Below are 12,068 nucleotides of genomic sequence, written 5' to 3'. Positions count from 1 at the left end.
GAAAAAATAAAAATGAATTCCATATATAACCGTAGTAGATATATATTTATTATTATTATTTTAATATTTTTAAATATTTCGTGTTATTTTTGTATATAATAACCACAAAAGAGCGAAAAAAGAGCTTTTGACTAATCACTTTCTAACCTCAACGCCTCAAGGCAACACAAACAACCTCTTAAAAGAATCCTATCTCTACATTTTGAGAAAGTAATGTCATTGAAATATATTTGCTCCTTATACATTTTCATCATCAACATGTGGATTGTTAGCGAGAAAAGGAGAAAGAGACACAGCGGAAAAATAATCCATTTGAGTATTAAAATTTGCTCCTCTAAGTTTTTTAAACACTTCTACCAACACATTTTATTTATTTATACATGGCAGTGTTTGATCATCAAATATCGACGTGATTTTTCTGGTTGTATCAACCATTATGCCAATTCATTACGATATTTACAATGAGTGTGACATGCACATCCATCTTCCAACACTGCATCAAAGAGTGTGACATGCACATCCATCTTCCAACACTGCATCAAAGTGTTGAACCATGTGTCGCATGCACTAGTTTTCTTTATTTTAGATAAATTTGATGTCTCTTAAACTTTGTGAAAGATATAAATGTGCATTAGTGTTACTCTTGTTAGTAAGAGATTACATCATTAATATGTGTTCATTATAAAAATATAGATCCTCATAAATACATGACCAAGGAAAATCCAAATCTAACATTTAAGCTATGTTCTTCATGATCCCAAGATATATCCATTATTTTAGTTTCACTTTAGCCCCATCATCATAATTAAATCCAGTATAGTAAAGTAATTTTGCAAATAGTCGCTAACCATTATTTTATGTGGCAATGTGGACAGTTTGTGTAGCGTTAACAAGTCATGTCTTTGTGTCATGTGCCCATGTAATCGCAAGATATTAAACATGTTTTATATTATTTCCAATTGTTGAAATACTTGGGGTGAATCAGTATTAAATTCAATTGTTTTTTTTTCTCGGTAAATACTAATTCTATTAAGAAAAGGGGAAAAATATGTACAACGAGGTTAAAACCTCAGAGGAGGCCGAGGCCAATCCTCAATCAAAAATTCAGGGACCTTACATTTCAGACTGTCCATTAGAAGAACATTACAGAGCTCAGAGATTTGATTTCGGTCCTCGACAGATTGATAAAGACTAGTAGGACTACCATTAACATGACATTCAGTGACCTCAAAAATACTGTAACAACTAGCATGGCTGTTTTTAATACAAAAATTGAGAACTGGATTGTCTGAAGTTGCTGAATGAAGCATGAGATAGTAACAGACAATAGCCTTTAACTTCAAAAACAAAAGCACAGAACCAAAATTGTAAATCTTGTGAGCCAGAAGGCGAACCGACAGACCGAAGTAGAGATTAATCCTCATGGCTTGAAGAAGCAGATGGAGTCTTCTTTTCCGGACTTGGTGAAGCAGCCCAGGTTACGAATCCTTCAGCGTCCAGAACTGGCATTCCGTCAGAATCGGTGACTAGATGTAACAGACCAGGAATTTTTTGTGATGGCTCTCCAACATTGGCATTTTCCGGAGCAGGGACCGGTTGCTGAGGCGCGGCTGCGGCGGCGGCGTCCTCCTGCATGCAGTCAGCATGAAAAACCAGTCCAGTCATATCTCCAAGAAGAATGCTATCATCCTGAGAAGGTGATGAAGCAGGAGGGGTTGAACTGAACTGGTAGTTTTCCTCCTCTGTAACATAGACTGTGAAATTCACTGTTAACACCGGCCTATTGAGCTGACTCCGGAAAATGAACCTGGAGGTCTGGTAGGCGTTATCAGGGAGAATCCTTTCTTGCACTGAAGGCGGAGAAGAGGGAGGGGCAGAAGCAATAGGTGCAACCTGCTGAGGAGCAGGTGGGGAGCGGCCTCTAATTCCCGACCTACCTCCGCGACGCGGAATGCCACGACTGCGAGGCATTGAAACGGCAGCAAGAGACCTGAGAGCACAAGGGAAACAGAGTGAACCTGAGCTGGTGGGAGCGTTAATGGAATTCTGCCTATTCCAGAGCCGAGCAATTGAGCAGACGAGATAGAATGAACAAGAGCCTTGAGGCGGCATCGCTTCATAAAGATCTGAGGCATTAACTGTTGCATCGGAGTTGAACCCGTCCCCATTAATGATCCGGACTGTGAACCTAATAGCCATACTCGCATTGAATTCCTCCGCGTCTCGAGACTGAACATACCTTAATTCGTTTGCCGTGAGCCTGAAATACCCACCTGCACCTCGTACCTGGTAGATTATCCACCTGCCCTCCGACAGGCCAGGTGTCTGCTTGGTGAGGCTTAACATTATATGCGGTTGTGATCACCCGCATCCGGGTGCATATCCTTCCTATGAGATCTGTCCTGAGCAACAATTTCCTGGACTTTGGCTATTTGGTCCCCGGGGACTAAATTGGTGATATCTCCTTCTAAGTAACCATCATTAGTTTCCACTCCAATGTTGGCTAGAAGATCGGCGAGCTTATTTCCTTCCCTTCTGGTGTGTTTAAAAGTGATTGCATGGTGCTGAGAGAGCCAGTGATTGATTAGCTCAAGCCTCTGTGCCATCCTCCAGCTAGTGCTTACTTTGTGAATGGGTGAACCATTCTGAAGCTTTATGATCATTATGATTATGATTTGTGAATCACCTTCTATGATGAGAGGAAACAAATCCCTTTCATGAGCTAATTTGAGACCTCTCCATAATCCCTCCAGTTCGGCTGAGTTGTTGGTATCCCACCCTATCGAGCCCATGAAGACGCATTTAGGAGTGCCATTATGATCTCTGAATGCTCCCCCATATCCTGCTTTCCCTGGATTTCCTTTAGATGCCCCATCAAAGTTGAGCTGGAGCATGTCTTTGGGCGGCGGAGTCCAGTTGCTTGATGCCTGGCTCTGTATTTTGGGGTTCCTTTTGTTGAGTGATTTTTGGTTTAGCTGAAGCCCCCAATTGTCCCAAACTGTTTTCTCCTGAGGTAAAGTGGGAAGATCCTCGGAATACCATTCTCTGATTGATAACGTCTCCAGGATATTCTGATGCAATTTATTCCAAATTTGTTCTAGAGACATAGTTTGATTTTTGAATATCCTTCTGTTTCGCTCTTTCCATATGTTCCACATCAATAATCCAGGTATAAGATGCCATAAGGTGTTCAGGAGATTACTTTGGAATGGATTTTGACTCCAATTGCGTATGGTGGCTCTGAGATCTCCTTGTACTCTGCCTTCTTTTTGACAACGAAAATCAACTTTCTCCCAAAGTTTCCTCCCAGTTTGACAATTTTGCATAAGATGAACGGTTGTTTCCTCTTCTTGCCTGCACATGTAGCATATAGATGGGCCTGAGAAACTTCTCTTCCTTCGATTATCCCATGTTAGGATTCTATTATGACCTAGAAGCCATAGAAATGTAGAGACCTTCGGCCAATTAGAAGTGTACCAAATTCTTTCCCATATAATGTCTTTGTTTAGCTGCTCTTGGATTATTAGATTGTATGCTTCTTTTGTGGTGAAGATTCCTTTCTCTTCATATCCCCATCGTAAACTATCCATAGCTTCTGAGACTATGATTTGCCTCTTTTGTAATTCTGTGTTGAGAAGTTGCTGAGTTTGTTCAGAGCTATTTGGTATAATCTGATTTTCATTTTTCCATTGTCTGTGAACTTGAGCTGTAGCTGAGTTCCAAAATTGATTAACTTTGGCAGAATGATTTATCTCCTGCTCAGCAATTTGGTGGTTTTGGAGAATGTCTTTTATTTTTGGTAGCTGCTGCCATGAGTCCTCCCAAAATCTGGCCGTTGCTCCACTTTTAATTTCCCAAAAGCTATGTTCTTGTATGAGACTTCTATGTTGTATTGCCGAGTTCCAGATTGTCGAGCCTATGCTGATCTTTGTCATCCGTATTCTTTCTTCCATGGGGCAGTTGCTTGCATATTTGGTTGTCCACAGGGAGGCCCATGGAGTATTAGGCTGGGTCAGCCATCTCCACCAAATTTTTGCACCCATTGCTTTATTACTATTCTCGGGATCTTGTAGTCCTATACCTCCGGCTTTCTTAGGAAGACAAGCTCTATCCCATTTGATTAGAGCCCATTTTCGATTTTGGCCTGAGCTTCCCCACAAGAAGTTGCGCTGGATGTTCTTGATTTCCTTGAGAACCCATTTGGGAGCAGCCAGGATGACGAAAAGATAGAGGGCCATGGATTGAAGGACGGCTTTAATAAGGACAATTCTGCTTGCCATATTCAGAGCTCGATTGGTCCACAGGGATAGTCGAGACTCTAGCTTTTCCAGTAAAATTTTCCAGGAAGAATGTTTGAGAGCTGAATCCATGAGAGGGGCGCCAAGATACTTGGAGGGAAGGGAGGCACAGGTGAAACCCAGAATTCGACTGATAGCTTTTTGGGTAGGAACAGGGGTATTAAAGAAAAAGATTTGGGATTTTACTTTATTGATAAGGGTCCTAGAAGCTTCAGAGAAAGTTGTCAGGATAGAATTGAGGAGACGGGCTTCCTGCACAGAGGGATGATCGAAAAGCATATTATCATCTACAAATTGTTGGTGGGAGTAGGCAGGGGAATTGTTAAAAGAAAGGCCTCTCAAATGCTGACCAGTTCTGGCTGCTGTGATACTTCTGCCCAATCCCTCAGCCATTATTACAAAGAGAAAAGGAGACAAGGGGTCTCCTTGTCTTATTCCTCTGGAGGGTCGATAAGTAGCCGAAGGAATACCATTAATTAACACTGAGAAGAAAGCTGAAGATAAAAGATTAAAGATCCATCTAACCCAAGAGTGAGCAGATCCAAATGCAATAAGAATTTTGTGAATATATACCCAACTGAGACTATCAAATGCTTTAGATAGGTCTAGCTTGAGCATCATACCTGGCTTTTTGGTTTGCTTTAGGGAGTGGATTATCTCATGAGTTAAGATGATCCTGTCCGTTATTTGCCGACCTTCAACATAGCCGGATTGCTCAGGTGAGATGATAAGCGGTAGCAGTGGCTTTAATCTAGTTGCTATTACTTTTGAAGTAATTTTGTAGATGATATTACATAGAGCTATGGGTCTGTACTTGTCAGGGGTGTTGGAATCTTCCCCCTTTGGAATTAAGGCTATGAAGGTGGCATTTAGGCCTGGATACATCCATCTGAGAGCTCTGGATTCCTCCACCACTTGCCAGACTTCATTTTTAATCAGGTCCCAGAATTTATGAAAGAAGTTCGTTGTGAAGCCATCTGGTCCTGGCGCTTTCCCTTCCTTCATTTGTTGAACTGCCTCTTCAACTTCCTGTAAACTAATAGGCTTGATGAGCAGACTATTATGATCCTCAGTAATAATCCTGGGAATGTTCTTTAGAAGCTTATTGATAGCCGGCATTCTGTCTATGTTAGGTTCCTGATGAGCCTTCTTAAAATAGTTGAGGAATTCCCCTTCAATGCCATCATGAGTTTCAATTTTCTCCCCCTGTTCATTCTTAATGTGAGTGATGTAGTTTGTCATTCTGCGTTGCACCGTGGATTTATGGAAAAATTTTGTGTTCTTTTCTCCATTTTTTAACCATCTGATTCTTGATTTTTGTCTCCATAATGTCTCCTCCTGTTTGTCCCATTCTAGAATTTTAGATTCTATGTCTTGCTCCTGTTTGTCCCGTTCTAGAATTTTAGATTCTATGTCTTGCTCCTGTTTGGTAAGTTCCTCTGTGCGTCCTGCATTGATAATGATTTGCTGGATTTTTTTCATCTCTGAATTGAGGATGGCTTGAGCTTTAAAGATGTTACCAAAAGTGTTGTGATTCCATTGCTTGATTGCCCCTTTTAGGTGCTTGAGTTTTTGCTGGAAGTTAGCCATTCTAGTACCTTCAGTCGGATTGAAGTTAAGCCAGGTTGATTTGACTAACTTTTCAAAGTCCGGGTGAGATAACCAAAATTCCTCAAAACGGAAAGGACGTTTGAGGTTAGAGCCTGGTCTATGCCACTGTAATTCGATAGGCCAATGATCAGATCCAGAGACAAGAAGAATAGAGGCAGTGAATTCCCCTCCTAAATGGGTTTCATTATCTGAGATGAGGAATCTATCAAGACGTGATGCAATATGTTGCAAACTTTCTCTTTTGTTGGACCAGGTGAAGAGTCCGTTGCTTGTGGGTATATCTATCAGCCAGTTGTTAATATTGAAATTTTTTAGAATATTACCGTCATTATTTGCTCTGCTTCTACCTCCTTGTTTCTCTTCCATGCTGGCTGTCATGTTGTAATCTCCTCCAGAGATCCACAGAGGGTATGGCCTATCTTTGCTGATTTCTGATAAGGTGTTTAGGATTTGAGCTTTTTGAGCAGTCTCCTGAGGAAAGTAAACATTAGTTATCAGTCCATGGGTATTAGTACCAGAGAGGTGGAAAGTTGCCTGGATGAAGCTTCTGTTAGCTTGTATGTCATTGAGTTGGATGGCCCTGGCATCCCAAAGGATAGCCAATCCCCCCGATGCTCCCTGGGCATCAACAGCTGTAACTAGCCCGCCTGGCCAAGCTTTCGCTGCTATTTTTTCCAATATTGTTGAGCTGCATTTCGTCTCCTGCAAAAAGAGTATACTTGGTTTTTCTTGCATCAGCATGTTTTTTAATAATCTACCTTTCCTTGGGCTATTGAGCCCTCTGATATTCCAAGATATCAACTTCATTGAGAAGGGTGGGGGGTTTGCATTAAAATATTTTGGTCAGTTTGGCGTACCTCCCTGACTCCACCAATATCTCTCCAATCTTGATAGTTCTCTCAAGTGTTGTTTTTCTGCCTCTCTTTTCGCTGTCCTTGGTGATAAATTTACCATCCCAGGGACTACCTATTTGAACTCCTAGAGAGTATTTCTTCTGTGCTTTGTTCAAGACTTCTACTAGGTTGTCCACCTGCTTTTCTGGTATTTTTTCAAAATTCCCTGTCTTGCATGCTTGTTCCAAACCAAGAATGTCCAGCTCCCCTATGTCTAGGGTTTCCGGATCTTCTTCCATATTTTGAGGTTCCTGGGAGTTATCCACTCGCTCATTTGAAGATTTTTCATTAGGTTGCATGTATTCAACGTCCATTCCTTGTGATTGCCAAGACATGGATTTAGTTGGAGATGCCAAGTTGATCTGCTTTTGAATTTTCTTTCCTTTTTTCCCTGATGTTTCTCCTGGATGTTCATGTGGGGCTTCTTTGTCCTCCGCTTTTTCCTTCCCCAACTCTTTCTCATCGTCTGTGGCTAGTGTCTTGAAACTATTGCTCGTTCAGGGCATTGCCTTGTTGACTGGATTTATCTTGGTTTTGTCGGTTGCTTTCTTGTTTCCTCTCCTTCGATTTGCTACTTTAGTGAAGCCATCGACAGTTTGATTGTCTGCACTATCTTGTGGAGAGGGTATCTTATTTTGAGGACAGTCTCTATAGAGATGCCCTATTGCATGGCATTTCCTACATCTAAAAGGCACATGTTCATAGTCTATAACTTGAATCCATTCAGAGTCTTCATGAAATAAACTTACCGTGTCTGGCAGTGGTTGTTTGAGATCCATGATTACACAGATTCGAGCATAAGATGTATATCTGCGCAGCTTTGTTTCTTCTGCAATCTTAACAAACTCGCCAATAGCATTTCCAATTTCTTGTAGAGATTTCTCTTCCCAGTATTCCCACGGCAGTGAATAAAGCCTTATCCACACTGGCGCAGAGCTCAGATCCTCTTTGTCTGGGTTGAATCTTTCGACCCAACCTTTGAGATATAATCCTGCGGAGTTGAAAAAATAAGGACCCCCATCCACTATCCTATTGCGATCTTCCAGGCAGTTAAAGACTGCAGTAAAGAAGCCCTTGGCTCCTAAATGCAGAGAGATGTCTCCCTTTGGATGCCATTTAACGTTGATCCAGCTTCTCAGCGCTCTCTCCGTCAGCCAAATTCCTATGAACTTACCGATAAGCGCGTGATCCCTCATATATTGTATCCTAGCATTGATACGCTCACTCGGGAACTCCACCCTTGGCCTGTGTGCCGCTACAGGCTTGCAAGTTGAAGAGGTTGCCTTGTTCCTTTCTCCTGCATCATTGTCCTTTCCTTTCTGCATTCTGTGGTCTATGGTGCCACCATTCAGTCCATTTTCGATCTCCTTGTCGTCCGTGTACTGGGTATGGTTATCCGAAATGGGGGGAGGCCCCTGGCCTTCCCCCAGAGGGGGCTGCATTTAGCCTGGTACCTTATGATCGCTTTCCCCTGATTACTGAATCACCAATCTCTGTCGGTTGTGCCCAGATTGACAGGCCTGCCGTATGCAGGTTTTGCAGAAACCCTAGGGTTTTTTGCAGCAGCCGCAGGTCATCGAGCTCTCCCTATTATTCAATAATCTCTCTGTATTAAATTCAATTGTTATTATTAATGTCAGATAAGATTTTTTATAATTAAAACCAGAAAGTAAAAAGGAACTTTATTAAAAACAAATGAGGACACCAATCCTCTTTACAATGGTTACAAGCTCCAACTTGTAAAATCAATTTTTTTAGGGCTTCAACCCTAAGGACACCAATCCTTGTTTTCAAGTGGTTTTAGGGCTCCAACCCTAAGGACTCCAATCCTATTTTGAAAGGATTCAACCCTAGTGTAAAATGTTACCAAGATTACAATCTTACCATTACATCATCTTCACTAAACAATCCTCATCAGATGTCTGATCTTCAAGCTTGCCTTTGACGGTGCTTCAACACAGTTGTTGTAGATGTATACAATCGATACTTCTCAAACTAGTCTTCAAAGTTTCTTCAAGGATGCTCCAAAGTATACTTCGAGATCTCTGCTCAAGATATGCTTCGATATTTCTTCAAAAAAGACTTGTGTCTCCACAAGACTAAGCAGATCCAAACTGCTATCCACACACTGAGTTAGTCTTCACATGTAACAATTATGAATCATAACAAAATGCTTAGTTTTCAACAATAACATACCACGACTTTCTAGAGTAGTAATATTTGTCTTGAACAAGGTGCAGACTTCATATTGCAGAGCCTTTGACAAAACTATCAAATAGCTTTTTACAGAAATAAGACTTTAACAAAATATGTCTTTCACTAGAAATAAGAGACAGAGTTCGAATGCCTTCCATAGGAGCACAATTTGGATGCCTTTCCACAGACATATGATTAAGATGTCTTCCTTAGATATATAATATGGATGTCTTCATTCCTCAAAGAAAACTCGCACTTTCCTATCTCCACAAACTGCTACTTTAGTTCACGAGTTGCGAACTACTTCTACAGTTTTCTTCGTTGAAATACGATATAGAATGAATCACACCAAACTTATATTTAAAGTGGTTTTGATAAATACGAAGAGATACGTCTTATTTTAAATAAATCCAAGTTGAGGGCCGTCATATGCATCCTATATATTTTCAAATTTTTCTATGGATATTTAAACTTTGACAGGTTTTCATTTCAGTATAATGGAATTTACAAAGACTACATCCTTCCTTAGATGGATGCCTCACCCCAAGAAACTAACGCTCATCAAAACATCTTTATTATTCACGGCTACAAATTCATCGTTGATGTATTAACGTTGGTTGCATCGTCCTCAGATGAGACAACAATCTTAGTTTCGCGTATGGAGTGCATTTGCCAACAAAAATTATAGTTGTTGTTACTTTTATGGGCGTTAGAAAAAACATCATCATCATAGTTGTCAATGATCATTTGTCAAGGATTAGGGTTCTAGGATCAGGGATAGGGTTTTAAGGTACATTGCCATCAATGACAACTTCAACAATATCCCCCTTTATCATTGATGGCAATACACTTTCTCTTCCAATGTTTCCTCCCCCTTTAATATCAATGGCAACTCCTTCATATTATTCTCCCCCTGTCAATGTGATGCTTCAATGTGGTGTAAGATAGATGACCCCCATCTTTTTACGAAGGTATTCAAAAGCTTCTTGTGGTAGGGGTTTTGTGAAAATATCTACAATTTGTTCCTTTGTATTGACATATTCCAATATGGAATTTTGTTATGCAACTTGTTCTCAGAGAAAATGATATTTGATTGGGATATGTTTTGTCTTTGAATGCATCACTAGATTCTTTGACAGACTGATGGCGCTAGTGTTGTCACAATAGATAGTAATTGGTTGATTTGTTTCTATGTTGACATATTTTAGTGCTCCCTTCATCCATAATATTTGTGTACAACAATTTGCAGCAGCTATGTATTCTACTTCAGTTGTGGACAAAGATATAGATGATTGCTTTTTGTTGAGTCAAGAAACAAGACAATTTCCCATGAAGAATGCATTTTCACTAGTACTTTTTCAGTTGTCTATGCTTCTAGCCCAATCAACATCGGTGTATGTTGTCAATGGAAGAGTTTTGTTTTTGGGATACCATAGGCCAAAATAAGGAGTACCTTTCAAATATCTGAGAGTTATTTTTACAACCATCAAATGGGATTCCTTAGGAGTCAACTGAAATCTTGCCACCATTCCTACTTCTTGCATAATATCGGATCATGAAGCAGTTAAGAATATAAGAGCTCCAATTATTGATCTATAAATATTTGCGTCTACCGAAGGGGATTCATCATCTTTGCTTAATTTGTAATATGTAGTCATTGGTGTGCTCATAATAGCACATTCTTTCATCCCATATCTTTTAAGCATGTCTATAAGATATTTTGTTTGGGATATGAACACGCCTACTTTAGTTTGAGTTACCTATAGTCCAAAGAAATAAGATAATTCACCAATCATAGACATTTCAAATTCCTTATACATGTTTTGAACAAATTCATGACTCATCTCGTCATTATTGCTGGCGAAAATCAGATCATCAACATATATAAGAGTGACTAGTAGTCTATCCTTGTCTATCTTCATGTCGAGATTACTTCCATCCGCTCCATTTTTGAAGCCTTGTTGTCGTAGATAATGATCCAATCTTGCATACCAATCTCCAGGAGCTCGTTTTAATCCATACAAAGCCTTTTTTAATTTGATAACAAAATCTTTTCCTTCTTCTAGATTGAAACCTTATGATTGCTCCATGTAAACTTCTTCCTTTAGGTCACCATTTAGAAATGTTGATTTTACATCCATTTGATAAAGTTTGAAACCTTTCGAGCAAGAAAATGCCAAAAACATTCTTATTGCTTCCAACCGAGCTACAGGGGAATTTTTTTCTTCAAAGTCAATTCCTTCAACTTGTGAATATCCTTTGCAAACCAGCCTTGCCTTATTTCTAATGATCTGTCCATCTTCATTCATTTTTTTTTTGAACACCCACTTGGTTCCAATAATATTTTTATCCTTTGGACGAGGTACTAGTTCCCATGTTTCATTCTTTTCGATTTGATACATTTCTTCTTCCATAGCTTTTATCCAATGAGCATCCTTACTAGCTTGCGCAAAGCTTTTTGGTTCTATCATATATAGTAGAGAAACATCACCTTTTCTTGGTGTATTTGTCATCCTTCTTCGGGTTTGTATTCCATCATCTACATCACCAATAATGTTCTTCTGGATGATGTTTTTGAACAAATTTTACTTTTGATGGAGTTTGAGATGGTTCTTTTTTACTTTCCTGATCCTTTTCTTCCTTTGTAGTATCTTCTTCAAATTCTCCAAGAATAGGATCTTCTTCAAGAATTTCAATTTCATTTTTTGGAAATTCCTCATCAATATTTACATCAATAATTTCTACCACCTTCCACAATCGATTATTGTAGAATTTGTATGCTTTGCTCCTTGTAGAATATCCAATAAATATTGCTTCATCAACACGAGAATCGAACTTGCCTTATGAGTTATCATTGATCTTCATAAAGCATTTACTTCCAAAAATCCTAAAATATTTTATCGAAGCAAGTCTTCCTTTCCATAATTCATATGGATTCTTATCATTATTTGTTCAGAGTTGAGCTCTATTCAAAGTATACATTGTTGTTCCAACTGCTTATCTCCATAATTTGGCATGTAAATCTACTGCAAGCAACATTGTTCTTGCCATCTCTTGTACAATTATGTTT

The sequence above is a fragment of the Pinus tabuliformis genome, chromosome X, assembly GCF_031772625.1.
Source record: "Pinus tabuliformis cultivar Carrire ecotype Pingquan chromosome X, CPIR1, whole genome shotgun sequence".
Lineage (NCBI taxonomy): Eukaryota > Viridiplantae > Streptophyta > Pinopsida > Pinales > Pinaceae > Pinus > Pinus tabuliformis.
This window is presented reverse-complemented; position numbering follows the sequence as displayed.